This window comes from Stomoxys calcitrans, chromosome 3 (genome assembly GCF_963082655.1).
Source record: "Stomoxys calcitrans chromosome 3, idStoCalc2.1, whole genome shotgun sequence".
Classification (NCBI taxonomy): domain Eukaryota; kingdom Metazoa; phylum Arthropoda; class Insecta; order Diptera; family Muscidae; genus Stomoxys; species Stomoxys calcitrans.
Window position 1 is genome coordinate 79,570,794 of NC_081554.1, and position 26,961 is coordinate 79,597,754.

Below are 26,961 nucleotides of genomic sequence, written 5' to 3' on the forward strand. Positions count from 1 at the left end.
ATCTCGGTTGACAATTTTATTTATCGGGTTGAGGCATTGACCGCTCAGACTCTGCAAGGTAACTATGATTTGCTCTGTGGGAATGCTAGTTCGTTGTTCGATGGCAAAGTGAATGATTGGTTTTGGCGGTATCATCGCTCAGTAAATTGTATCCGGTGGCAAGATTTGTGCAGAGCTCTTCGTGAGCAGTATCAGGACTCTAGGACGGATGTTGATTTACGAGAGTTGATACGGGAGCGCAAGCAAAAGCCCAACGAATCCTTCGATAGTTTCTATGATTCTATAGTATCTCTGACCGATAGGCTTAGGACCCCATTATCTGATGGGTTGTTGGTGGAAATCCTTAGGAGAAATTTACTGCCCGAAATCCAACATGAGATCTTGAATATAGAGATAAGATCGTTGCAGCACTTGCGCGACACATGCAGGAGACGTGAGTTTTTTATGCAGGATATGCGCCGTAGGCACGGGTTGGCTATTTCGAAACCTGTTCCAATACCCAAGAGATTATCTGAACTAGATGCTGACGAGAATGTTGTATTGACAGATCCACCTGATGAGATTTCGGCGATTAATTTTGTATGCTGGAACTGCGGGCAGGGTGGTCATCGATATCAAGATTGCCTTGAGGAGAGAACAATCTTTTGTTATGGTTGTGGAGCTCCCAATACATATAGACCAAACTGCGCGAAATGTGCTTCAAAAAACGGTCGATTTTGTGCACAAAGGAGTGCACATACGTCGAGCAGAGCGCAGACCGCAGAGATAGAATAGAGATATTGAAACGACCCGCTAACCTTTCTACTACTAATACCCCATATATAACCAGCTCAGACCCCAGTGACAGGAGTTTTCCCAGGAGAATGTCCGAAAGTAATTCCACAAATAAGGAACTATTTCCTTTTAAACCCCTGCACGTCCGCATTAGGGAATACAACCAGGCTCGAGATAGGATATTCAACGATTGTGGCAAGAAAAGAAAATCAGCTCTACGCATGAAAACTTTCTGGGGTAGAGTAAAGATTTTTAATAGGAAGTTAGTTTCCTCTATTTTGAACCGCCCATCCGATGTTCGTCCCTATGCCGAAGTCACCCTTTTTGGGAAAAGGATGCTTGGCCTCTTGGACACAGGCGCTTCTATTACATGCATTGGTTCGGACGCTGCACGAAATTTTTTGGAGTCAGGTGCGCCTTTCAAGAAGCTTAAATCTACTGTCCAGACGGCTGATGGAAAGGGACAGAATGTTGTTGGGTATACGAAGGCTTTTGTTACATTTAGAGATAGTGAGATGCCCATAACCGTTTTTATAGTGCCAGGTTTGGATAAGGACCTCTTTCTTGGAATAGATTTCTGGGAGATGTTTAATTTGTTGCCCGCTGAATTTCGAAACGATAGAATATCCTCTTCGTCCAGTTTAGGCGAAATTTCCACTCAAATACCCTTGACAAATTCTCAAAAACTTCGGCTCGATCGTTTGGTGTCCCTTTTTCCTTCGTATTCAAAGGAGGGGTTAGGAAGGACTGACGTGCTGTGCCACAGCATTGACACCGGAGACGCCAAGCCGATAAAACAACGCCATTTTCCCGTGTCCCCTGCCATCGAAAAACTGATATACGAGGAGATAGACCGCATGATAGCGTTAGATGTGATAGAGGAATCAAATAGTCCCTGGTCTTCTCCTGTGGTTCTACACAGGAAGCCAGGTAAAAACAGGTTATGTCTTGATAGCAGGAAATTAAACTCGGTCACCATAGGCGATGCTTACCCCTTGCCCCAAATTGACGGCATTCTGAGCAGGTTACCCAAAGCTCAATTTATAACTAGCCTTGATCTAAAGGATGCCTTTTGGCAGATTCCTTTAGACCAGAAGTCACGAGAAAAGACAGCATTTACCGTCCCGGGGAGGCCGTTGTACCACTTTAAGGTTATGCCCTTCGGGTTGTGTAACGCTCCCCAGACCATGTCCCGTTTGATGGATAAGGTCATACCTCCGGATTTAAGGGCGGAAGTGTTTGTCTACCTTGATGATCTTCTGGTCATATCGGAATCTTTCGAGAGGCATCTACAGGTACTAGGCTCTGTAGCTAACAAGATTCGTGAATCTGGTCTTACCATTAACATTGAGAAAAGCCATTTTTGTGTCCCAGAAGTAAAGTATTTAGGCCATGTGGTGGGTAATGGGGTTATTCGAACCGATCCGGAAAAAGTGTCCGCCATCACTGAGTTTCCTGCACCGAGATCGGTAAAACAAGTTCGCAGGTTTTTAGGCATGACAGGATGGTATAGAAAGTTTATCAGGGACTATGCATCTATTACTACGCCTATAACTGATTTGTTAAAAGGTAAAAAGAAATTTGTATGGACCGAGGAAGCCCAAAAAGCTTTTGAGGTTTTAAAGTCTCACTTGTGCTCAGCACCTGTTTTACATAGCCCCAATTTCTCGCAGCCTTTTTATATACACTGCGATGCCAGCAAAACAGGTATAGGAAGCGTACTGGTACAGAAGAATGCGGAGGGTGAAGAAGTTCCTATCGCCTTTATGTCGAAGAAACTCAACAAAGCCCAACGCAACTATTCGGTTACCGAACAGGAATGCTTAGCAGCAATGCTAAGTGTTAAAAAATTTAGACCATATGTCGAAGGACATGAGTTCACTATCATCACTGACCATGCGTCATTGAAGTGGCTCATGTCCCAGACTGATCTAAGTACAAGGTTGGCTCGGTGGGCTTTAAAACTTCAGGGATACAAATTTAACATTCAGCATAGGCGCGGTAGTTTGAACATAGTCCCTGACACACTTTCTAGGGCCAATACGGAGGACATGTCCGCTCTAGGTCTGCAAAGTCTGTCTGCCATTGATGTTGACTCTGGGTTCTTCGTAGACTTAAACTCTACGCATTTTAAGTCGGATGAGTACCGACACCTGCTGGACCAAATGGGAAGGAATAAAGAACAATTTCCCGACATTAGAATTGTGGACGGATATTTATATCGACGGACTGAACATGCGACTGGTGAACAGATTCACGATGATCTTGTATGGAAGCTTTGGGTACCGCGAGAATTAGTATCTGATGTGCTAAGGAGAGCACACGATAATCCGTTGTCGTCACATTGTGGAATAAATAAAACTCTAGCCAGAATCCGTCAATTTTTCTTTTGGCCCAACTTGGCCGTTGACGTTAAAGAGTACGTTAATAGTTGCGAGGTGTGTAAATCTGTAAAGCATCCGAATATAGTTCTTCGACCTCCAATGGGTAAGACCCCTGAAACCTGTAGGTTTTTCCAGAAACTCTATGTTGATTTTTTAGGTCCGTATCCCCGAACAAGAACAGGTCATATAGGCATCTTTATAGCTCTGGACCACTTCTCTAAATTTCCATTCCTTAAACCAATCAAGAAGTTTACCTCAGACATTGTCGTGAAGTACCTTGAGGGTGACCTTTTTCACACCTTTGGGGTACCAGAAACCATCGTATCCGACAATGGTTCCCAATTTAAATCGGTTGGTTTTAATCAGCTATTGAAAAGATATGGCGTTAGTCATGTTTATACGGCCATCCACTCCCCTCAGGCCAACGCTTCGGAGAGGGTCAATCGCTCTGTATTAGCTGGTATAAAATCCTACATTGAACCCAACCAAAGGAACTGGGACGAGTTGTTAAGTAGCATATGTTGCTCATTGCGTTCATCGAAACATTCGGCTATTGGTACCTCCCCCTATTATTTGGCATTTGGACAGAACATGATCACCAATGGTGCAGTGTACCCTTTACTTCGCCAGCTGGAACTGTTAGAAGACCGTTCTGTTAGGTTTGATCGGAACGATTCAAGGGACATCATGGCTAAAAGGGCTGCTGAATCTGCTCAGAGGCAATTCTTGAGGAATGAGAAGGTCTACAATCTGCGTTCAAGGGAAATATCTTACAATGTAGGACAGGAGGTGTACCGTAGGAACTTTAGGCAAAGTAACTTCGAGCAGGGTTACAATGCGAAGCTCGCTCCTACGTTTCTTAAGGCGCGTGTAAGGAAGAAGATCGGTAATTCTTACTATGAGCTAGAAGATCTCAGGGGTAATTCAGTAGGAACCTACCATGCCAAGGACATCCGTCAATAGGTCGCTTTTGAATGTATTTGTTCGGCAAGTGGTATCAGCTTCTGGTTGAACACCCCGAAGTCTGATTTTGGCTGGGGGGATTGTAAGGGGTTCACTTGCCTGCTTGATTTTTCTTTGAAAAGGCCCAATCAAACTGGCTTGAATTGTTTCTATGATTGTGCTATTTGCCATCATACACGGCGCCATCTACATTTGAAGTTGCTAGCGATAAATCGATTAGATTTTTATGCCATTGGGCTGTTGAGTTTTTTTTTCTTGCTTTGCTTACCACTAGCCTGGAAGTTCGTAGATCGGCTTCCGCGTCGAGAAGGTTTCATTACCTCGGAATTAACTTTACTCGGCCATTTTGTCATTAGATCCACACCAGTGAAGTTTTCTTAAAATTTAATTATATTTGGAGGAAGTCACAGTAATTTTTTTTCCTTTGTGTCTTAATATTTTTTTTTATGACTGATTCGGTGAATTTGCCAGCCAAATTAGTCCTATTCGGTGGTGGGAAAAAAATTTCTTTTGATTTCTATAATCATACCGGATCTGATTGGGCAATTTTCCATTAAAAGTTTTTTTATATAATTGGTATCGGTGCCATCTCGCAGAAGCGGTGAGTCTGTTTAATTCTGCCTGGCAGAGAAAGGGAATAATTTGATTTGTGTCTTTTATTCTCTCTTATTAGGATTGGCACCAAACTCTGAATAAAACTCATTTATAGAAAGGTGTCAAGAAGGCACTAGTTTATGTATTTGGATCACGCATTGAGTGCAGAAATACAGGAATGCCCAGCACTGGTAACGGCTCCCCACCATTCAGTCACATTAATTGAGCTTTAAGTATCAGATCGACCACATTGGAGAGTACATGTCATACAGTGCTATAAGATAAGAAGCAACAAGAATTAAATTTTTATGAAAGCCGTGTCTAGAACTCCCCGTGGTTTATTAAACTCGTTTGAAATTTGTGGGAGCTTGTGTAATTGGCCGCTAAAGATTACGAGAACTGGGAAAATTGTGATTTAATCTTGAACCATCAAGTAGTGCAGCAATTTGATGGTATGAAGGCGAAATTTGTAATACGAGAAGTACCCAAGAAATTCTGCAGACTGGCGTAGATATGCTGATTTTTGTGGATTTTTAGAAATGAGGAGGTTTTCCTATTTTCTTTTTTTTATAGTTTAATTAATAATTTTGGTCTTAAGCTGTTTTTTTTTATTACATGTTAAACAACGTTTTGCCTCTTATATCTAAAGTTTTAAGTGCTTAATTAAATAACTTTTTATTTCCCCTTGCCTTATATCCATAACATATTAATAACATACATTACATCTGGTTACAAGCAAAACAGGTAAACGCACGAATGCACATACATATTTTTTTTTGTATCATACATATGTACATACACTCTGTTCTGCTTGTAGCTAGACTTTGACAACAATTGAAACATACAGTCAATAATAATTGTCGCTTTGCAGGTCAATGTCTATCAACATTGTAGCCGAAACACCAGCCAATAGATCGATATTGTCATATTCTGTAAATTACTCCCCCATACACAGCCACCAGCGCTCATCGAAAGGCCTTTCGACGTTGGAGCAACATTTTTTTTGTATGGCATGCTGAATGTGAGTAATGTTTATTTATTCTCTTTATATTCTATATTGCAACTTGGGTGACAATATCTGTTTCTTGATGAGCGTTTAAACACATTAGAGTGGGTAATAATTTTCGGTTATGAAACGTTTGGTTGAATATTTTTGCATATAAATTTTAAGACTTTTAGATGCTAATAAGTTAATTTGTTTTTTTTTATATACTGGCACACTAAGTAATTTTTTTCCTGTTATAAAATTTAAGAATATGATTAAAGCCCAACTTAACTTACTAGTAATAACTAAAATACCATGAAAATTACTTATGGATTTAATAAACCTAAAATGGATTTGAACTAACTCGTTTAAGCATCCTGTTTGATTTGCCGATGGGCTAGATAGTTAGGCCACTGTGATGTTAGGGGTCTTAGGAACAGATTTGTATTTCGGTTGGCATTCCTATGACCAGGCTGGGAGGGCAATATGGACGAATCACCACCTTTACGTCTGTCCAAAGAAATGGACCAACGAAATCACTGCCTACATTTTCCCCCTTTATCCTCTTTCCTTTTTGCACGTATAAATAAAGTAATTTAATTGTAGCGAACAAATGGCTAGAGAAGCATCGAACCTATCCCTCCGACGAGCTAGTAGGCCGGTCCCATATACGTGCGCTAGCTTCTAGAACCACAAACTTCCTTCAGACTTTCGGTTATATGCTACACAGCTGGCCGATGATAATACTGGTTTTAATACACATTTCACTTTAGGAATTCAAAGTAGGCTAATTCGTTCATAATAATTGAAATTCAATAAAAAAATTAAAAATGATTGTTATAACTAAAAAACAATGGTAAATGCATCAATCCATTCAACACCCATCCTATGGTGGTGAGTATAACTAATTGGTATTTCGAAAATTTCAATAATTTTTTTTTAATTAAATTAAATTAAAATTTCAAAAATTGCAATCATTTTTGTAATCGGATCAACAAAAATTTTCAATCATTATTTTAATTGAAATTTTTTTCTATCACACATTTTTCAAAAACTGTGATTGATATTATCATTTTTGTGATTGAAGTGGTTGAAACCAATTTTGTTTTCTGTGTATACAGCTAAACTATAATGGAATGCTAAATTATTGGCATAAGTTGAAGTGGCGTTAAATCATTTGAGTTCACACTTCCATGTCAACCCACATCTCATCACAAAAAGCTATGCATACGTACTCATATAATAGTCATTGGCTGACCATTATTTATTTTCTAGCTGAAAATCATAATTTATTATGACATATTCAGCAAACACTAAATCTCAAGTCTGTTTTCTTAAGCTCAAATCTATGCTAAATATTTTCAGATATGTTGGAATGTGCAATAACTATTGGCATATGCTTGCCATGTATGTGCCCAAAAACACATTCCTTAAAAAGTTGAAAAATTTATTTGCATTGCAAAAATGATATCATTAACAAAACGGCACTTAAAAAGTGGGGGAAAAAATTATACGACAATTGAACCCAATCATATGGACAAGCTTAAATTTGAAAAAATAAATGTTTGAAAAAAACCTTGTCTGTTTTTTTTTCTCTCTAAAGAAATCTAACAAGAGGAAAGATAAAAAACGAAAAGAAACAGCTACAACTACGCCGCAGACGCAAAACAAGGGTATCGCATGATTAATGTGCCTACAGTAGATGTATCTGGTTATAAATACAACGTGGGAGGATACATATACAACACGATTCTCAATTCAGTACAACAGTCATGATAAAAGATACAGGGATATTCGGAGACGTAGATGCCATTGGTTGAACAATACCAATGCTGCTGAATAGCGAGTCCCAAGCAAAAACTGCTGAGCTTCTTACAAAAGAATAACACACAAAAAAATCCTTCGAATGGCAGAGAAACTATTGGAAAGGCCAAATCGTAAAAGAATGGATGGTATTTTAAAAATATTTCACTCGCTTGACAGTTATAAACAAGACCAAAAGGCATTAGAGAAATGAAAAAGTCAACTGCATAAAAAGAAAACTAAACATAGTCTCCATGTAGCTACTTGAAGACCAACAAGGAGCAAAGGTCGTTTTTGATGTAAATCTGGTTAATGTCACGATGTTTATCCAGATATGTATAATAAATTGCAGCTTTCAAATGATTATTGTAAACGGGAAATAAACCATCAAAGGTTTATGGCCAATGTAATTGTTATACCTATCACCTCGACCATTCCGATTGCATGTTACAATAGGTAAGCTTAGTATGGAAGTCTTAAAATAGTTTCACTTAGATAAGTTAAGTCCATTTTGATAGCGTCAAAACTTTTGGTGGGAATCGAATATTTGACCTTCGCACGGGAAAACTGAGCATGGGCTTTTCAAGTACGCACTTCGAGCCATTGTGACCAAGATACAACGGGACAACATTAATCATTATGAATCCATATTTAATAGTGCAATTGGAAGCAAGCAAAAATGGGCACAAATCCGTAATATTGGTATATTGAATAGCAGCAAATAACAAAAACATTAACGTCAACGAGCTTAACGCCGTCTTTATAAACATTCCAATTGACCATGTAATCCCTGAAGAGCCTATTTATCCTAATATCGTGCAAAATATAGAACGATTTGAACCATATATAACACGAATGTCGAAAAGACTAACATAAGTCACTGTGTCAAATTTCATCGAAAACTGATTATAAATGCGCTTTTTATGGGGCCAAGACTTTAAATCGAGAGATCGATCTATACGGCAGATATATCCAAATCTGCATAGATCTAGGCCTAATTGCAGAAAGATATCGAGGGGCACCACACAACTTACTGTCCCAAATTTCGGCAACATTGGACAATAAATGCGCCTTTTATGGGTCCAAAACCTTAAATCAAGAGATCGGTCTATATGGCAGCTATATCCTAATCTGGATCGATCGGGGCCAAAGTGAAGAAGGATGTCGAGGGGCTTACCACAACTCTCTGTTCCAAATTTCGGCGACATCGGACAACAAATACGCTTTTTATGGGCCCAAGACCTTAAATCGAGAGATCGATCTATATGGCAGCTATATCCACATCTGGACCTATCTGAACCAAATTGAAGAAGGATATCGACTAGACTAACGTAACTCACTGTCCCAAACTTCGACGACATCTGACAATAAATGCGCCTTTTAATGGCCCAAAACCTTAAATCGAGAGATCGGTCTAAATGACAGCCATTTCCCAATCTGGACCGATCTGAACCACATTGCAGAAAGATGTCGACTGGCCTAACACAATTCACTGTCCCAAAATTATCCAAATATCGAAATCTGCACCGGTCTAGGCCTAATTTCAAAAAGATGTCGAGGGGCACCACACAACTTACTGTCCCAAATTTCGGCGACATCGAAAAATAAATGCGCCTTTTATGAGTCCTTAAATCGAGAGATCGGTCCATAGGCAGCTATATCCAGATCTGGACCGACCTAGGCCAAATTAAAGAAGAATGTTGATGGATCTAACACAACTCACTGTCCCAAAGTTCGGCGACATCGAACAATGAATGCGCCTTTTATAAGCCCAAAACCTTAACTCGAGAGTTTGATCTATTGTATATGGCAGCTATATCCAAATCTGGACCGATCTGGGCCAAATTAAAGAAGAATGTCGATGGGTCAAACACAACTCACTTTCCCAAATTTTGGCAAAATCGGACATTAAATGTGGCAATATCGGACTAAAAGATATAGTCCGATATTGCTCATCTTCGAACCTGCTTATGGGCAAAAAAAAAAAAAAAAAATCTGTGCAAAGTTTCAGCTCAATATCTCTATTTTTAAAGACTGTATCGTGATTTCAACAGACAGACGGACGGACATGGCAAGATCGTCTTAAATTTTTAGCGACGATCAAGAGTATATATACTTTATAGGACGGAAAATAGATATTTCGATGAGTTGCAAACGGAATGACAAAATTAATATACCCCCATCCTTCGGTGGTGGGTATAAAGACGATCGAGAGTTTCGGCCAATAGCGATTTTACCATATTTGTCTAAAGTCTTTGAAAAAATTCTTCATAACAAAATACAGAGTTATCTGAACAAGACTGACCTCTTGACCACTCAACAATCCGAATTTAGGCCAAGTATGATTAGGTTTAAGTGGCAGACTGCCATCAGACTCAGTTAGACGTTTTCGTCCATTGTGATACCACAGGAACAGAAGAAGGAAGATGCCTTCCTACCGTTCCTAACTTTGAATTATCCATATGACTTTAAAAAGCCCAACAACTTGCGAATGTTCACATCCGCTAACTCAGACAGATTCTCAAAGAAATGAGAACCTAAAGAGCTTCTGACTGCTAGTGCGAGACACACACACAGAAGGTGGTCTACAGTCTCTTCTTCTTCGATGTCCTCATAGCTTCTGCAAAAGTCGTTGCTGGCAACCTTCAGTCTGTCAGCATGTTTTCCGATTACACAGTGACCTGTCATGACGGACACAATGACTGAAACGTCTGTTCTAGCCAATGACAGCAAAGCAGTAGAGCTCTTCAAGTTTAGATTAGGCCACACAGTTTTGGAATGCTCACAGCCCCTCTTTGTGATCGTCTATCATTCGTTGTAGGCCAAAATATACTAACAACAGTTCTAATAGTTCAGATTTACTGCCACTGAAAAGAGGTGTCCCACAAGGCTCTATTCTTGGGCCACTACTCTATTCTTGGGCCACTACTCTATTCTTGGGCCACTACTCTATTCTTGGGCCACTACTCTATTTTATGTATGCAAATGATTTGTCAAATGAAATATGCATATGTATGCCGATGATGTACAACTGTATTTATCAGCCAACTCCGATCGCTTTGATGCTTGTGTACATCATCTCAACCTTGATCTTTCCAGGGTATTATGTACTACAACAAACTGTCTTTTACTAAATCCGAGTAAATCGAACGACAATTATTATTCGAAATAGGAATGCCACCATTAATTCCTACAACACCATACAACTAGGAACTTTATCTATCGAGATTGTTGATAAGGCCAAGAATCTGGGCATAATAACCAATGAACGCTTGAACTGGTCGGACCAAATCTACTGTGCAAAGCTTACTCAACGATTAGGAATCTTTGGCCAACGCAAGCATTTACTCCCATAAACATTAGAATACTTCTAGTAAATAGCTACATTTTACCCACACTGCTCTACGGTGCCGAAACTCCCACGCGAAAGTTTTCACAAAATCAATTTTTTATTCGTACAATCAGTCTCTGGAATCAACTCGCAGATGTCGTTCACACCATTAGCAAGTCATGTAGTTTTAAGAGCAAAATATTTTCATACAACTCATAAACATGACCTAATTTGACATATCAATTTTAAAGCTCTTATAAATTAGTAATGCTCTCACAAATTATTAATGTTGTATATAGTATGTCCCATATTTTACATTTTTAATTTTTTATAATCCTTTTATAATCTTTGCATCTCGAAACATAATCTTGTAACCATAACACCATCACTCCAGTACTTAAATTTATGGGTTAGCTAACACTTCCATAACTTGGTTCATGTCTGATATTGTGTCCCCACCCAAGTGCCGGTATCTGTTAGACGCAAAAGTCGGGCAATGACAAAGGAAAATCACCAACGTCTCATCATCTTCCCCGCATGCCGAACACATGCTATCACTTTCCGCACTGATTTTATATAAGTGAGCTCGTAGTCCCATGTGTCCCGTTATGATACCAATAGCTATACTGACTTCATTCTAACTTCCTTTCAGCAATAGCCTCGTCTTCTCACGATCTTGATCCCCCCATAGGATTTTCGACCGTTTCGCTGTTCTACAATGTTGCATGCTCATTCGTCGGCCACTCCCTTAACACGGACTGCGTCGACCCGAAAGGCTTCGGGTTAACCAAGTTTATTGCCAGCAGTCCTCTGGCCTTCATCATCAAATCCTCTGCCCTTTCATTTCCCCTTACTCTGTTATGGCCCGGTACCCAAACATTGTGGATCCAAGCTCAGAGAAGGCGTTAATCTCCTTCTTACACTGCAAGAATGTTCGTGACCTCACCGTCCTGGTTGTTATTGCCCTTATGGCAATTTTACTGTCCGTAAAGATGCCACCGTAGCGGAGATGTTAGCATGTCCGCCTATGACGCTGAACGCCTGGGTTCTAATGCTGGCGAGACCATCAGAAAAAATTTTCAGCGGTAACTTTCCCCTCTTAATGCTGGCAACATTTGTGAGGTAATATGCCATGTAAAACTTCTCTCCAAAGAGGTGTCGCACTGCAGCACGCTGTTCGGACTCGGCTATAAAAAGGAGGCCCATATCATTGAGCTTTAAATTGAATCGGACTGCACTCATTGATAGGTGAGAAGTTTGCGCCTGTTCTTTAGTGTTCCTTAGAATGTTCATGGGCAAAATTTGCAATTTGCAAAGATGTTCACACTCGACGTCCTCGCGTTAGCACCACACCATTTCAAGTATTCCGTGATAGCCCAGATCTCCGCTTGCAGGACTGTGTTATAGTCAAGCAGTCTAAAACAGATCTCAGTCCCTGGGTTCTCGATGTAAACTCCCAGGCCCACTCTGTCCTCTAGCTTTGATCCATCCGTGTAACATGCTCTTCCAGATGGCAATACTAGGGTTCCGTCAATCCAAGACTTTGCCGATGGCAGCAGTGCCTCGCAATCGACTTCAAGGTTCATCTCAGGTATCCGATCAGAAACCTCTTCCCTTCCTTCAAAGTTTCCTATCGCCGCCTCGATTATACCGCTATGGTATGAGCTGCTCCTATACGCAATTCATTCTCTCATCGCCTTAAGTCTCATAGCCGCAGTCGCTGCCTCCCACTTAATCTGTATGTCAATGTGTCAATGGATATGTAGAATGGTCTTCAGTGCCCTAGTGGGCGTGGTCCTCAGCGCTCCGCCTATGCCAAGACAGCATGTTCTCTGAACCTCTGGGTCTAGCACAGTCATATACCATATGCAAGACCTTTTCTGCTCTTCTGCAAGACCTTTTTCTGCTCGTTCGGATCCCTACCCATTAGAAGTATTATTACGTCATCTGCGTAGCAGGCGGGTTCACATCCCCTCTCAGTCAGCATCCGTAATAGGTCATTTATGGTGGTCACCCATAGGAATGGCTATAAAATGCCCCCCTTTGGCGTGCCTTGTGTCACTTTCTCCCTTATATTTATGCCTTATATTTTCCAGTCTCTAAGGACCGGGTCCACCCGGTACTGGTCTAAGGATTGGATCAGTAAGTCGGTCCGCACATTGTTAAAAGCCCCCTCGATGTCAATGCATACCGCCAGGGTGTACGTTTTGGCATCGAAGGATTCTTCTATTTTGTGCATTACCTCGTGCAGGGCAGTCTCCTCCAACCTTTCCTTGACATAGGCATGCTGTTCGCTGGATGTCCTACTCTTTATCATGGTGTCCACAATACGTTTCATGGTTTTGAGGAGGAAGGACGTAAGGCTTGTGGGTCTGTAGGCCTTTGGTGTCGTATAACTTGCCTTGCCGGGCTTGTGTATAAACACCACCCTTGCCTCCTGCCAGGCTTTCGGAGTACATGAAAGTCCTAAGCACGCTGTGAAAATTTTGGCCAGACAAGGCGCCAGATAGTCTGCCTCTTTCTGTAGTAATTTCGGAAATATCCCATCAGGTCCGGGTGGCTTATATGGTTTGAAGCTGCTCAAGGATTCCTTCACCATAAATTCCGTTATTATAAACCTTCGATCAACGTCATTATTCCAAGATTCCGGTGTCTCCTTTCATCAAAAGCCTCAACATGTCCTCCGTTGTCTCTGCTCTCACTCCAATATCGTCTACTAAAGTTTCAGTTTGGACATAGGTTTTTGAGAGAAACCTTTTTTATCTTGGCTTATCGGCTATCGACATGTTCGCAGGAAAGCTTCCAGGAGGCACGTTTTGCCGCTCTGGTAATCTGATTGTACTCCTTGAGCCGTGTGTAATATACATCCCAACAAACTTTTCCACTTTTTAACGACGTGCTCTGTTAAAAAGTCTGCGGACCTCTTTCCCAATATTGCAAATCGCCCCGGTAATCCAGGGTTTTTCTTGTGCTGATTTCCTTTCCCGAAGAGGACAACTATCTTCGAAGGACCCCACCAGTGCAGTCGTAATACTGTTGACATTCTCGTCAATCTCTTCTATGCTTGGACAATCTAAATTATCTGGCTCAAGTCTTCTTCTGAGTAGTCTTCCGAATATTGCCCAGTTGGTCTTCAACTTATTCCGAAAGCTTATCGGATTCGGCGCTGGCCGTGCTATTCTAAACCTAATGTAGCGATGGTCAGAGAAAGAGTGTTCCATGGGGACCCTCCAATCCTGAACCTCATCTATCAGATTTTCGGAACATATCGTCACATCTAATACCTCCTCCCTAATCCTATTAACAAAGGTAGCGGTGTTACCAATATTATGTGTTATTAGGTCGTTAGTATTCAAGAACTCTGCCAGGGCTTGGCCCCGCTTATTAGTGTTGGTGCTACTCCACGAAATGTGGTGAGAGTTCGCATCGCATCCTATTAGCACCTCGTTTCTTGTCTGTTTTGCTTTCCTCACCAGACGTTGCAGCTCCGACGTTGGTGGCGGTGTCGGTGAATCGAAAGGCAGATAAAGTCCACCGACTACCTGGCTCACCACTGTTGCATCCGACGTTGACAACTCTGGGGAAAATATATAATTCAAATGTCTATGACAAATAACGCAAGTCCTCGGCCTTGGTAGTTGATATGGTTTTGTCCAGAGACTTTGTTCCGGGTCGTCCATGGCTCCTGAATTAAGGCAATATGAATCTTGCCCTTGCCGATTTTCTCCATCAGAGCGTGTGAAGCAGTCTCGCTCCGGTGGAGGTTTATCTGGATTACCTCAATCATTGATCCTCCAGTAAATGGACATCTTGGGAGTAGGTGATGATCTCATCGTCTGCTCCCTGTTCTTTAGACTGCATTGAATTTCCTGTCACTGCACTGCCTGATGTCATCGTTTTAAGTTCATTGCTAAGTCTAGTCTTCCGACTTTTTATGAAGTCGGTAATGGTTTTATCGTCGGGTCCCTGTTCGTTAAGCTTTATTGGGTTTCCATTCCCTGTTCTGGCTGGTGTTTCAATACTAGGATTTTTGCCTATCTTACCTTCCAAATCTTAAGTAAATGGGCACATACTCCCAAGTGATGGTACCATCATCGGCTTCCTGTTCGTTGGGTTGCATTGAGTCTCCTGTAGCTGCACTGCCTAATGTTTCAATATTAGCATCTTTACCTATCCCAGTATTCCTAATATTTAAGTCGGTGATCGGTTCGTCATCGGGTTCCTGCCTGATATTTGAGTATTAGGATCATTGCTTCTCCTAGTGTTTCCAATATTGAGAGATACCGTGATTGTCTCGTTGTCGGCCCCCTGTTTGTTGGGCGGTGTTGAGTCACCTGCCACTGCACGGCCTTGTGTCGCAGAATGAAAATTTCTGCCTATAGTAGTCTTCCCAATCTTGAAAAAGACAGCTTTGCTCCCGTAGTGCGCCGTGCCTTTAGTCTTAGCCAAACTCGTCACGGAGACTCAATCAATGCCAACCACAAAGAGAGTTCCTTCCTACTTTTCCTCCCTGTGGAAGACCTCCCACTTCTCTGCGACTAAACCTTGGTTTTGCTTGCCCTAGAATCCCAACATGCGTTCCGTCGCAAATTTACTGCCCCATCCCTTGATGAAGACCGTAGCCTTTGTGAGCTGGGGGATATCCACCTTTCTCACAAGGTCGAGCTTTGCACCCTCCCAGAGAGCGTGAATACCTCTGACGAGCTGTTTGACGGTATCAATATATTCCGCCGACGCAAAACGCAGCGTAAATATGTCCCCTCTAAACTCGCAGCTCATCATTTTTATGGGTGGACCCTCTACATAGTTCCACACATGTTCAAAAATCCGATCGTTAACCAGATCCTCAACTTGGGACCGATGATCTCGTGGAATCCTACCGATTGCACAGCCGATATTGATGACTGCATAAGTCAAATACCTTTACTTGAGCCCCATATTACGATGGTCAATAAATAATTGCTGTTTGTGGGGTGTTTTTGGAAAGGGGTAGACCCCCAGAAAATTTGTCTAGAAAATGGGTATCAATTTCATGCTCTACTCCCCAATACTTTTCATTGGAGCCGCACATTGACCGGTAAATATGTCCGATTTAGGTGTGTTTAGGGGGAGTGGGGATGGCCCCCAAACACTTAGCCCTAAAAGTAAATCTGCATCGTGCTATACTCTCAATATCATTTATTTGAACCCCGCTTTGTGGAGAGCTCCACTCTCTTTAAGACCCAAATTGCCATGGTGAGCAAATACGTCCTATTTGGGGGTTGTTATGGGGTGGGACGTCCCCTAGACAGTTGGTCCCGAATGTTGATATTAGATTCGTGATCTACTCCAAAATATCTCTCATTTGCCCCCCATATTTACATAGTCGGGAAATATGTAGGGTTTTGGTGGTGTTTTGGGGGATGGGGCGGCCATTCAGTGATTTTCTCTGAAAACAAATATCAGCTTCGTATTCTACTCTAAAGTACCTCTTATTGAAGCTCCATATTGCAATGGTCAGCAAATATTTTCTATTTGCGTGGTGTTTTGGGGTGGGTTGAGCAGATAGAGACTTTTTCCCGAATATTGATATCAGATTCATGGAGTACTTCCAGAGACCTTTCATTTGAGCTCCATATTGATATGCTCGTAAATTTGTCTTCTTTGGGGAATGTTTTTGGGGACAGGCGGCCCCCAAATACTTGGTCCCATATTTGGATATCAGATTCGAATTCCACACTCAAATACCTTTAATTTAAACCCCATATTGCCATGGTCAGTAAATAAGTCCTGTTTGGGAGGTGTTTTGGGGAGGGAGTGGACCCCCAGAAACGTGGTCCCACATTTGGATATCAGATTCGTATTCTACTCGCAATTACCTTTCATTTGAGTCCCATATTGCCATGGTCGGTAAATATGTCCGATTTTGGGGTGTGTTGGGGGTAGGGGTGGTCCCTCTACACTTGGTCCGTCAATTGGATATCAGATACGTTTTCTTATCCCTAATACCTTTCATTTGAGTCCCATTTTGTCGTGATTGGCCTAAATATATGTTTGGTAGGTTTTAGGGTGGGACAGCCCTCCTAGGTATCCCATCCGAAATTTGGATATCAAGTTTTTATTTTTAGGGTACTATATGAGAGCACACAAAATTTTGCTTAAATCGCACCACCCATCTCCGAGATCTGGCGTTTCTGAAAACTAGGGTAAGGGGGAGGGTCCGCTCCCCCTTCAGATATCAAAAAATGTAGTACCACATTTTCACCACGGGATCATTATGCACCATCAGTGAAAATTTTGAGACAATCGGTTAAGCCGTTTCTGAGTCTATAAGGAACACACAAACAAACAAACCTACAAACAAACACAAATTAATGTTTATATATAGGGTGATTTTTTTGAGGTTAGGATTTTCATGCATTAGTATTTGACAGATCACGTGGGATTTCAGACATGGTGTCAAAGAGAAAGATGCTCAGTATGCTTTGACATTTCATCATGAATAGACTTACTAACGAGCAACACTTGCAAATCATTGAATTTTATTACCAAAATCAGTGTTCGGTTCGAAATGTGTTCAAATTTTGACAAATTTTGTTCAGCGATGAGGCTCATTTCTGGTTGAATGGCTACGTAAATAAGCAAAATTGCCGCATTTGGAGTGAAGAGCAACCAGAAGCCGTTCAAGAACTGCCCATGCATCCCGAAAAATGCACTGTTTGGTGTGGTTTGTACGCTGGTGGAATCATTGGACCGTATTTTTTCAAAGATGCTGTTGGACGCAACGTTACGGTGAATGAACACATTTCGAACCGAACACTGATTTTGGTAATAAAATTCAATGATTTGCAAGCGTTGCTCGTTAGTAAGTCTATTCATGATGAAATGTCAAAGCATACTGAGCATCTTTCTCTTTGACACCATGTCTGAAATCCCACGTGATCTGTCAAATACTAATGCATGAAAATCCTAACCTCAAAAAAATCACCCTTTATAAGAAGATAGAGTCAATGAATTCTGGATATTCATGAGATAGAAAATCGGAGCATAATAGAAGTTTTATTTATAGATCGGGTTATGTAAGAGCTACAGTTTGGCCCAGACCGACGAACACCTCCAAATCAGCTTTGAATATCATGACGACCAATTTATGGACTTTACAAGGTCCAATCGAAACGGGATGAGAAAATTCATACCAAAGGGCGTACCTTTTCTATGGTAGAGCTTCAATAAAATAATGCATGAAATGATTTACATTTATATGAAAGAAATATCCCCGCCACATTTTAGTGGAATGTTCTTAGGAAAATTTTGCATTTCTACACTGCCTTTAAAGGCCTTAATTCCCAAAAAATTCTCATTGCTAAGAATTTATTAATGACACTCTTTCACTGAGTGTAATCAAAAGAAATGGAATAACGCCCAAAAAAAAACTATTTTCTGCCTAATCTTGTAACAAAACAAAAAGACCAAAAGCAAACACTTTTAATTAATGAATTCTGACATAAATTTCATACAAAACTCTTGGCAACACGACAATAGAGCAACACTCATGGCACACATTTTAGTTAACTTTACATTCCGTTCTTATGTGTGGCCGGGTTTCGCAGAGAATTCCTTTTGAACGCCTGCCACACAATTTTTCATTTTGGCCTATTAACATACCTAGACTCAGAGAATGGAAATTGAAATTGTTGCAATCCCACTCTTTGGCTGAAGACACGCGGACATTCATTCATCCGTTCATCGTTCGTCGTCCATTCATTATTTTCCCAGAACATGCAACAGAAGCTAGAAGTTATGAGAACGACAATGGATATGACGACTGATGACTAAATGTTTCTTTTAATTTAATCTACATGGGAATGAAGGAAATATGCTTTTAATTTCATGTGACATTCGGGGACATTAAATAATTATCCAGTCGTACTCTACAAGTTCTACTCGCCCGGTAATGGGGTGGTCTATGTCGGTCGACGACAACATTTCAACTTGTCAACTTTTGACTCAACCAAGTTTTGAAGGTATACGAGACTTTTTACTTATGTTTTGTTTTTAATTTTGTAGCGTGGAGGAAATGAAAGAAATTTAAATTTAAGGATTCATTGTGCCATACACGCTTTTATATACCTATTCAAGAATGTCCGAAATGTTATTCATTGTAAAGTATTGCATAACGTGTAGGAGTTATGATACACATAACTCCTATACCATTGCATACTTTTAGGTAGCCTACTAACGAATTTTATAAGCAACGGTTTAAGGATACTCTGTGCTGTACACTTTCCTGTATTTCTTCTAAAGAAGATTCAAAATTTGGTTCTTTGTAAAGTACTGCATATCGTGCAGGAGTTAAGTGTAGCATGTTATACCATTGCATACCATTAGGCGGCCTACTAACGAATTTTATAAGAAACACTTTAAAACCAGAGCAGCAAAGAACACGCAAACGAATATAATAATTCGAAACACTTTACCTTAGAATATTTAATTCGTATACGTTGAAGTTCAAGGACAAGCTTTGGGTAACTTTTGTTCGCAAGTGAGAGAAAAATATACTAGATAAAACGTACAATAAATAAAATTTTAATCCCCATGTTGAACTTTTTTTCCAAATGAAACCAATAGGCTTTGATTTTGCTTAAATTTAAAATAGAAAGCAAAATAAAAACCTTTCTGAAAAGTTTAGGCGAAATGTCGTGTACTAGAAGAGCATTGGGCAGGCCACGGAAATCGCGATTTCGAAGCTGACCAAAGCTTCATCATCAGTTCGATAGACCCCAAAAAGATTACATGCTTCAACCTACTCATTAATTAATGAGAGTGCAAGTGCGTGCTTAGTTTGGCAGGGCTGAATCTTGAGAACCCACCACCATGGATTCTGCCAAAAATTTATTAAAAAAAAATTATTTTAGTTGAAGGGGATTATTTTATTCTACATACAAAACTTCTGTCAAACCAGAAAAATTTAAAGCTTCTAGGAATCGAACAAAGATTATCGAGAGACCGGTTTACATGGGAGCTATATCAGGTTTTGGACTGATTTAGACCGTATTAGTAGAGTTGTTGTAAGTCGTAACAGAACGCCACATGCAAAATTTCAGCCAAATCAGACAAAAAATTTTGGCTTGTAAAGGCTCAAGAAGGCAAATCGGGAGGTCGGTTTATATGGGAGATATATCAGGTTATAGACAGATTCGGACCGTACTTGGTACAGTTTTTGCAAGTTATAACGGAACAGCACATGCAAAATTTCAGCCAAATCGGACAGAAGTTGCGGCTTGTAAGGGCTGAAGAAGTCAAATCGGGAGATCGGTTTACATGGGAGCTATATCTAAATCTCAACCGATATGGCCTTTTCCAATCTTCAACTACCTACATCGATATTAAGTATATGTGCAAAATTTCAAGCGGCTAGCTTTACGCGTTCGACCGATTTCGTGATTTCGACAGACGGACGGGCGGACATGGCTAGATCGAATTAGAATGTCGAGACGATCCAGATTATATATATTTTAATGGGTCCCAGATCAATATTTCGAGGTGTTACAAACGTAATGACTAGAATAGTATAACCCCCATCCTATGGTGGTGGGTATAAAAAGGGGGAAATAAATAGGCCAAACCGGATGAAAGATATATATGGGAGCTATATCTATATCTGATCCGAATCTGATGAAATATTGCACATATATTGGGACGTTAAAAAGCACTTCGTGTCGAATTTGGTGAAGATCAGACCAAAAATGTGGGTTCTTCAGCTTTAAAAGCCATATCGAATGAAAAATGTATATGGCAGCTATATCCGATTTTGACAATTTCCGATCCGATTTTTTTCTAAATTTTTGCACATGTATTGGAACGTCACAAAAAACACTTCATGAAAAATTTAGTAAAGATCGGGTCAAATCGGATGAAAGAGATATATGGGAGCTATATCTAAATCTGATACGATTTCAATGAAATTTCGCACACATATTGGGACGTCAAAAAAAAAAAACACTTTGTGTCAAATTTTGTAAGGATCGGAACAAAATTGTGGTTTCTACAGCTTTAAAAGGACACATCGGATCAAAGATATATATGGAATCTATCTAAATCTGGAACGATTTTTTTCAAAATCAATAGCGTTTGGCCTTGAACCAATAAAAGAGACTTATCGTGACTTATCGTGAAAATCGGACACTAAATGCGACCTGTACCTTGATTACAAGAATACATGGACAGGACAGACGGACGTAGCTAAAACGAATCATGATGTGATTTTAAGCCAAATGGTATACTTATCGATACGTCTAGCTCTTCTCCTTCTTAGCGTTGCAAACAAATGCACGAAGTTATAATACTCTGTAACACAGTGTTGGTGTAGGGTATAAATATTATATCTTCCTGTCAAAAGTTTACGTAAACCTGTAGGAAATAGAAGTATCTTATTTGGAAAAGTTTGAAAATTTTTGATAAAAATTGGATTTTTTGCAAATTCGAAAAGACTGATTTTTGATAAAATCCATATTTCTTTAATGCTCAGATTTAATTCTTGAAAGGGCCAAATAGGATGATATTTGGATATAGCTGGCTAATGACCCATGAACCTCTAAAAGGACCATTATCCGATTTTGCTGAAATTTGGAAGAGTGAGTTGCAGTAGAGCCCCCCATATCCGAAACGAATGACGAAAGCTAGCGTAGTGCAGAGGTTAACATATCCGCCTTTGACGCGTAACGCCTGGATTCGAATTCTAGCGAGAACATAAAAAAAGTTTTTTATTATTTCCTTGTGTCCTAATAGGTGTCGTACGGTGTCGTACGTAATAGGTGCAGTACGCCTTTCGGACTTGGTCATAAAAAACGGCATTTTTATTACCAGATTTCGCTGAAAATTTGAACAGTATATTTCACTAGGTCACTTGATATCCGATCCGAGTATGGTCCACATTTACTTATAGCTGCCATATAGACTGATTTTCCGATTTCGGGTCTTAACTGCATAAGGGGCGTATTAATTACCCGTTTTAGCGATTATGTGGAATAATGAGTTAAACTAGGACGACCGATTTCCAAACTTAGTATGGTCTAGATCGGATCATATTTGGATGTATATAGCTGGCATATAGACCGAACTGCCGATTCCCAAGCACATAACAGGCGCATCTATTACCCGATTTCTTTGTTATGTGGGACAGTGATTTGGACTAAGCATCCTGTTGTTCGAAACGATTATAATCCAAGTTTTAATGTAGCTGTCATATCGACCGATTAGCCGATTTAGAATCTTAAGCCTATAAAAGTCTCATTTATAAACCCTTTTCGTTGAAATTTGAAACTGTGACTTGCATAAGGCTTCTTGGCACCTGAACCAAATATGAGCGTCCCATATATGGCATATTTGGATAAAAATATGGTATAGTAGAGTTATAATGAAATAGGATAACAAACATATTCAGGGTAGAGGGTATCCGAAGTTAGTCTGGGCCCATTATAATGCCTTTCAACTTGGTTGTCTACAGTTTTATTGTATCTTACCTTATTTTTTTTTGATGGCGTTTAAAGATGCAAAATGTAAACCTGGAAGTAAAAGAATGAATGTTCATATTAAATATAAATGTATGCAAAGAGATTATAAAGCGACTATGGTTTTAACATTGTAATTGGAAGTATATGTATGTATAGTGAGATGGCGATGCTTTATAATCGACGAATATATTTTTTTGAGTGATTTTGTGCCTAAGAAACTGACGCGAATTTTTATTCCCTACACCACTACTGTGGTACAGGGTATGATAACTTCGTGAATTAGTTTGTAACATCGAAAAGGGCATGTTTTTCAGCCTAGAAACGAAGCCCATTGAAATTGGAAAAAAAAATCGGTTCAGATTTGGATATAGCTTCCATATATATGTTCGTCCGATTTGCAATAATAATGCAATAAAATGATCATTTGTTAACCGATTCTCTCGAAATTTGGTTGGAAGGATTTTCTTATGACTCCCAATATTACTGGTGAATTTTATGGAAATCGGTTCAGATTTGGATATAGCTCCCAGATATATGTTCGTCCGGTTTGCAGTAATACGGCAATAAAATGATCATTTGTTAACCGTTTTTCTCGAAACTTGGCAAGGAGGATTTTCTTATGACTCCCAATATTACTGGTGAATTTTATGGAAATCGGTTCAGATTTGGATATAGCTCCCATATACATGTTCGTCCGATTTGCAGTAATACAGCAACAAAATGGTCATTTGTTGACCGATTCTCTTGAAATTTAGCAGGAAGGATTTTCTTATGACTTTCGATATTACTGGTGAATTTTATAGAAATCGGTTCAGATTTGGATATAGCTCCCATATATATGTTCGTCGGATTTGCAGTAATACAGCAATAAAATTGTCATTTGTTGACCGATTCTCTTGAAATTTGGTAGGAATGATTTTCTTATGACTCTCGATAGTATAGTAGGTATAGCTCAAATAAATATATTTCGCCCGATTTTCACTCCTAGACCCACTGCAAACGCATTTATTGACCAGTCTTTCCAAAATTTTGTACAACGCTTTCCTCGACGAATTCCACAATATCCATAAAGTTTGATCGAAATCAGTTCAGATTTAGATATAGCTCCCATCTCCCGTCATTTGTCAATCGTAGTTATTACATTTTGAACATATTTGCTTTGCTCGATATTTGATACAGTAATTTTAATAACCTATCTGAATACATCCGCCGAGGTCCATCAAAATTTCTTCAGAATTAGATATAGTCCCACTTTTGTATTTAAAGTGTGGGTGTAGGGTATTATAAAGTCGTTACCGCCATTCCTATCTGGTTTAACATATTTTTGATTGTGTTCCACTTTTGTTGCAAGAGAAACTTTAATAACATGTGCTTCGTCTTGTATCATCTCTGAATTTTGTGTGTAGCAAAAATACAAATTTTGCCCATGAACATTCCACTAAGGAACAGGGGCAAACTTCTCACATATCAATGAGTGCAGTCCGATTCAAGTTCAAGCTCGATGATAATAGGCCTCCTTTTATAGTCGAATCCGAACAGCGTGCCGCAGTGCGACACCTCTTTGGAGAGAAGTTTTAGATGGCATAGTACCTCAGAAATGTTGTCAGCATTAGGAGGGCAAAACCACCGCTGAAAATTTTTTCTGATAGTCTCGCCAGGATTCAAACCCAGGCGTTCAACGTCATAGGCGGACATGCTTACCTCTGCGCTGCTAACCTCTGTGTGTAGCACTTATCCTCAATTCAACGAAGTAAAATAGTCAAAAAGTAACCATAAGATGTTCCACAGCGTATTTTATAGATGTCAATTTATAATACATTTCTTGGATATGCTTTAAAGTGAATATCTGGGAGGTTGAAGATTTATCGGGACTGGCCTATACTAATAGGGCCAAATTACAGAAGCGGTGAACCTGAACTGATACAACTTTCATACAAAGTCAAATCGGGTTCTGGGATACTCACATAGCACAATTCTTTTGCTCTGTTATCAAAACAGACAAAGACGGTAAAGACACACTCGTTCGATCTACTCATATTTATCCCATGTCTTATTATCTGTTTGTTACTTCAAAGATCCCTTACTCTGCTTAGTATTTTTTCACACCAGAACCAAACAAACCAATTACTCTTAACTTGTGAATTTAATCTTTTGACTTCCAACGCCTTTGAAACCTAAAAGTTCTTTCACTAACATGACTTTGTGACCTACGCAACAAAGGACAACACTTAAGTAATGCCATTTACTCGTAAAATGACCATATTAATTGCTTTATTGGCGAACCCCGTTTTTCTAACCACAAAACAAAACCAAAAGTTTTTAGTTGCGACAAAATTTATGAGACCCTTACAAAGTAATTCGGTCAAGTATTTTATGAAGGAAAGACAAAAAAACCAAAAAAACAAGTGGATATTCATAGCTATTTTTTCGAAGAAACTTACATAGTATATGCCATGTTCCAATATAAGTAGGTATCCTAAAGGGATTTCCATTTGTACCACATTGAAGTGTTGGGTATGTGTGTTTACCAAAATAGTCAAATGGAATTCCTATGTGGGGAACTTGTTGCCACAAAACACGAAATAAATAAAAATCACGTGAATGGGATTCACAAAGCCATGAAAGGAGTGATAATTCATTCAAATTAGTAACAGTAAAATTGTGGCATTAAGGGAGGGTATCTTTGGCATAACTAACAATGGAAATTAGTTCTCAAAGAGATATTCATTAATTAGCTTATTTCAAATAAATGTTGATAATTATAATTTTTCCATCATTCATTAGTCTAGATAAATGGGCAAATTAATTGTTATTTTTGTGAATGTTTTCGCTGTGTGTACAAATAAACCAAGTATGAAAGGCAATGAGTTCATAAAGGTAAAGTTCTAACATGCTACAGCAGTTTTTATTGGAGACCATTATAGCGCAGAGGTTAGCATGTCCGCCTATGACGCTGAACGCCTGGGTTTGAATACTAGCAGAAACTTTAGAAAATTATTCTCTGCTAATGCTGGCGAAATTTGTGAGGAAGTTTGTCATGTAAAAACTTCTCCCCAAAGAGGTGTCGCTCTGCGGCAGGCCGTTCCGACTCGGCTATAAAAAGGAGGTCCCATATCATTGAGCTTAAAATAGAATCGGACAGCAGTCATTAATTTGTGAGAAGTTTGCCCCAGTTCTTTAATAGAATGTTCTTTGGGTGGTGTTGTGGGGGTGGGGTGGCCCCATAGACAATTTTTCCGAATATTGATATCAAATTCGTGCTTTACTCCCAAAGACTTTTCATTTGAGCCCCATATTGCTATGATCGTAAATTTGTCCCCTTTGGGGGATGTTTTTGGGAAGTGGCGGCCCCCCAAACACTTGGTCCCATATTTGGTTATCAGATTCGTATTCTGCATTCAAATACCTTTTATTTAAGCCCCATATTCCCATGGTCAGTAAATAAGTCCTGTTTGGGGGGTGTTTTGGGAAAGGGGTGGACCCCCAGAAATGTGGTCCCACATTTGGATATCAGATTCGTATTCTACTCGCAAATACCTTTCATTTGAGTCCCATATTGCTATGGTCGGTATATATGTCCGATTTAGGGGTGTTTTGGGGCTTGGGGTGGTCCCCCTAGCACTTGGTCCAACAATTGGTTATCAGATACGTTTTCTTATCCTGAACACCTTTCATTTGAATCCCATATTGCCGTGATTGGTCTAAATATATGTTTGGTAGGTTTTAGGGTGGGGCAGCCCCCCTAGATACCCCATCCGAAATTTTGTGTGCTCTCGTATAGTACCCTAAAAATAAAAAATTGGTGTCCTAATCGCACCACCCATCTCCGAGATCTGGCGTTTCTGAAAATTAGAGTAAGGGGGAGGGTCCGCCCCCCTTCAGATATCAAAAAATGTAGTACCCTATTTTCACCACGGGATCATTATGCACCATCTGTGAAAATTTCAAGAAAATCGGTTTAGCTGTTTCTGAGTCTATAAGGAACACACAAACAAACAAACCTAAAAACAAATACAAATTGATTTTTATATATAAGATATGTCATCAGTTGCCCTTTGGGCTTCATCTCGAAGGATGGGCTTATAAGGCTTTAGAGGCATGACCACAGACTCCAGTTTTTCTCATATGTGTAAGCTAGGTCAGGAAGGATTGTTTGAGTGGGATTTTTCTTGACTCAGAAACAATTTGTTCAACAATCCCTTAAGAACACATACCAGTGTCATACCTCTTTTATGTCACATTGTTCGTTTGACATTTTTCGGCAATTTGACTTGTGTGGTTCCGCTGCTTCCCTAATAGAAATTGTCCATACATTCTGACACTTCTGCATGTAGCCTTTCGTAATAGGTGTATGGGATAAAAGCTTTCGTAGCCTTTAGAGCTCCGATGTACCTTCCACAGAGCTCCCAAATTCCACCTAGAATATGGCCTTGCGCTTTTTAAGCTCGCCCCTGTATATTCTTAACTCAGCCTTATAGATGTCTCATTCCTATGAAGCCGCTTCACTCTATTAATGTGTCTTCTGCATCCCTTCCTTAGATCAACCAGTTCTGTGGACCACCGTGGCGGTCATTGCTGCCCCTTGGTTTTCTCCTACAGACTTGAGCGAGAAGTTCAGGGCCTTTTTGATCTGCA

General features: G+C 39.9%; 1 protein-coding gene across 3 annotated transcripts in view; it reads right to left on the reverse strand.

Annotated features, from left to right (window-relative positions):
• Positions 1-26,961, reverse strand: part of LOC106082738 (vascular endothelial growth factor receptor 1) — a 291,986-nt gene that overhangs the window by 191,524 nt on the left and 73,501 nt on the right. The window lies entirely within an intron of this gene.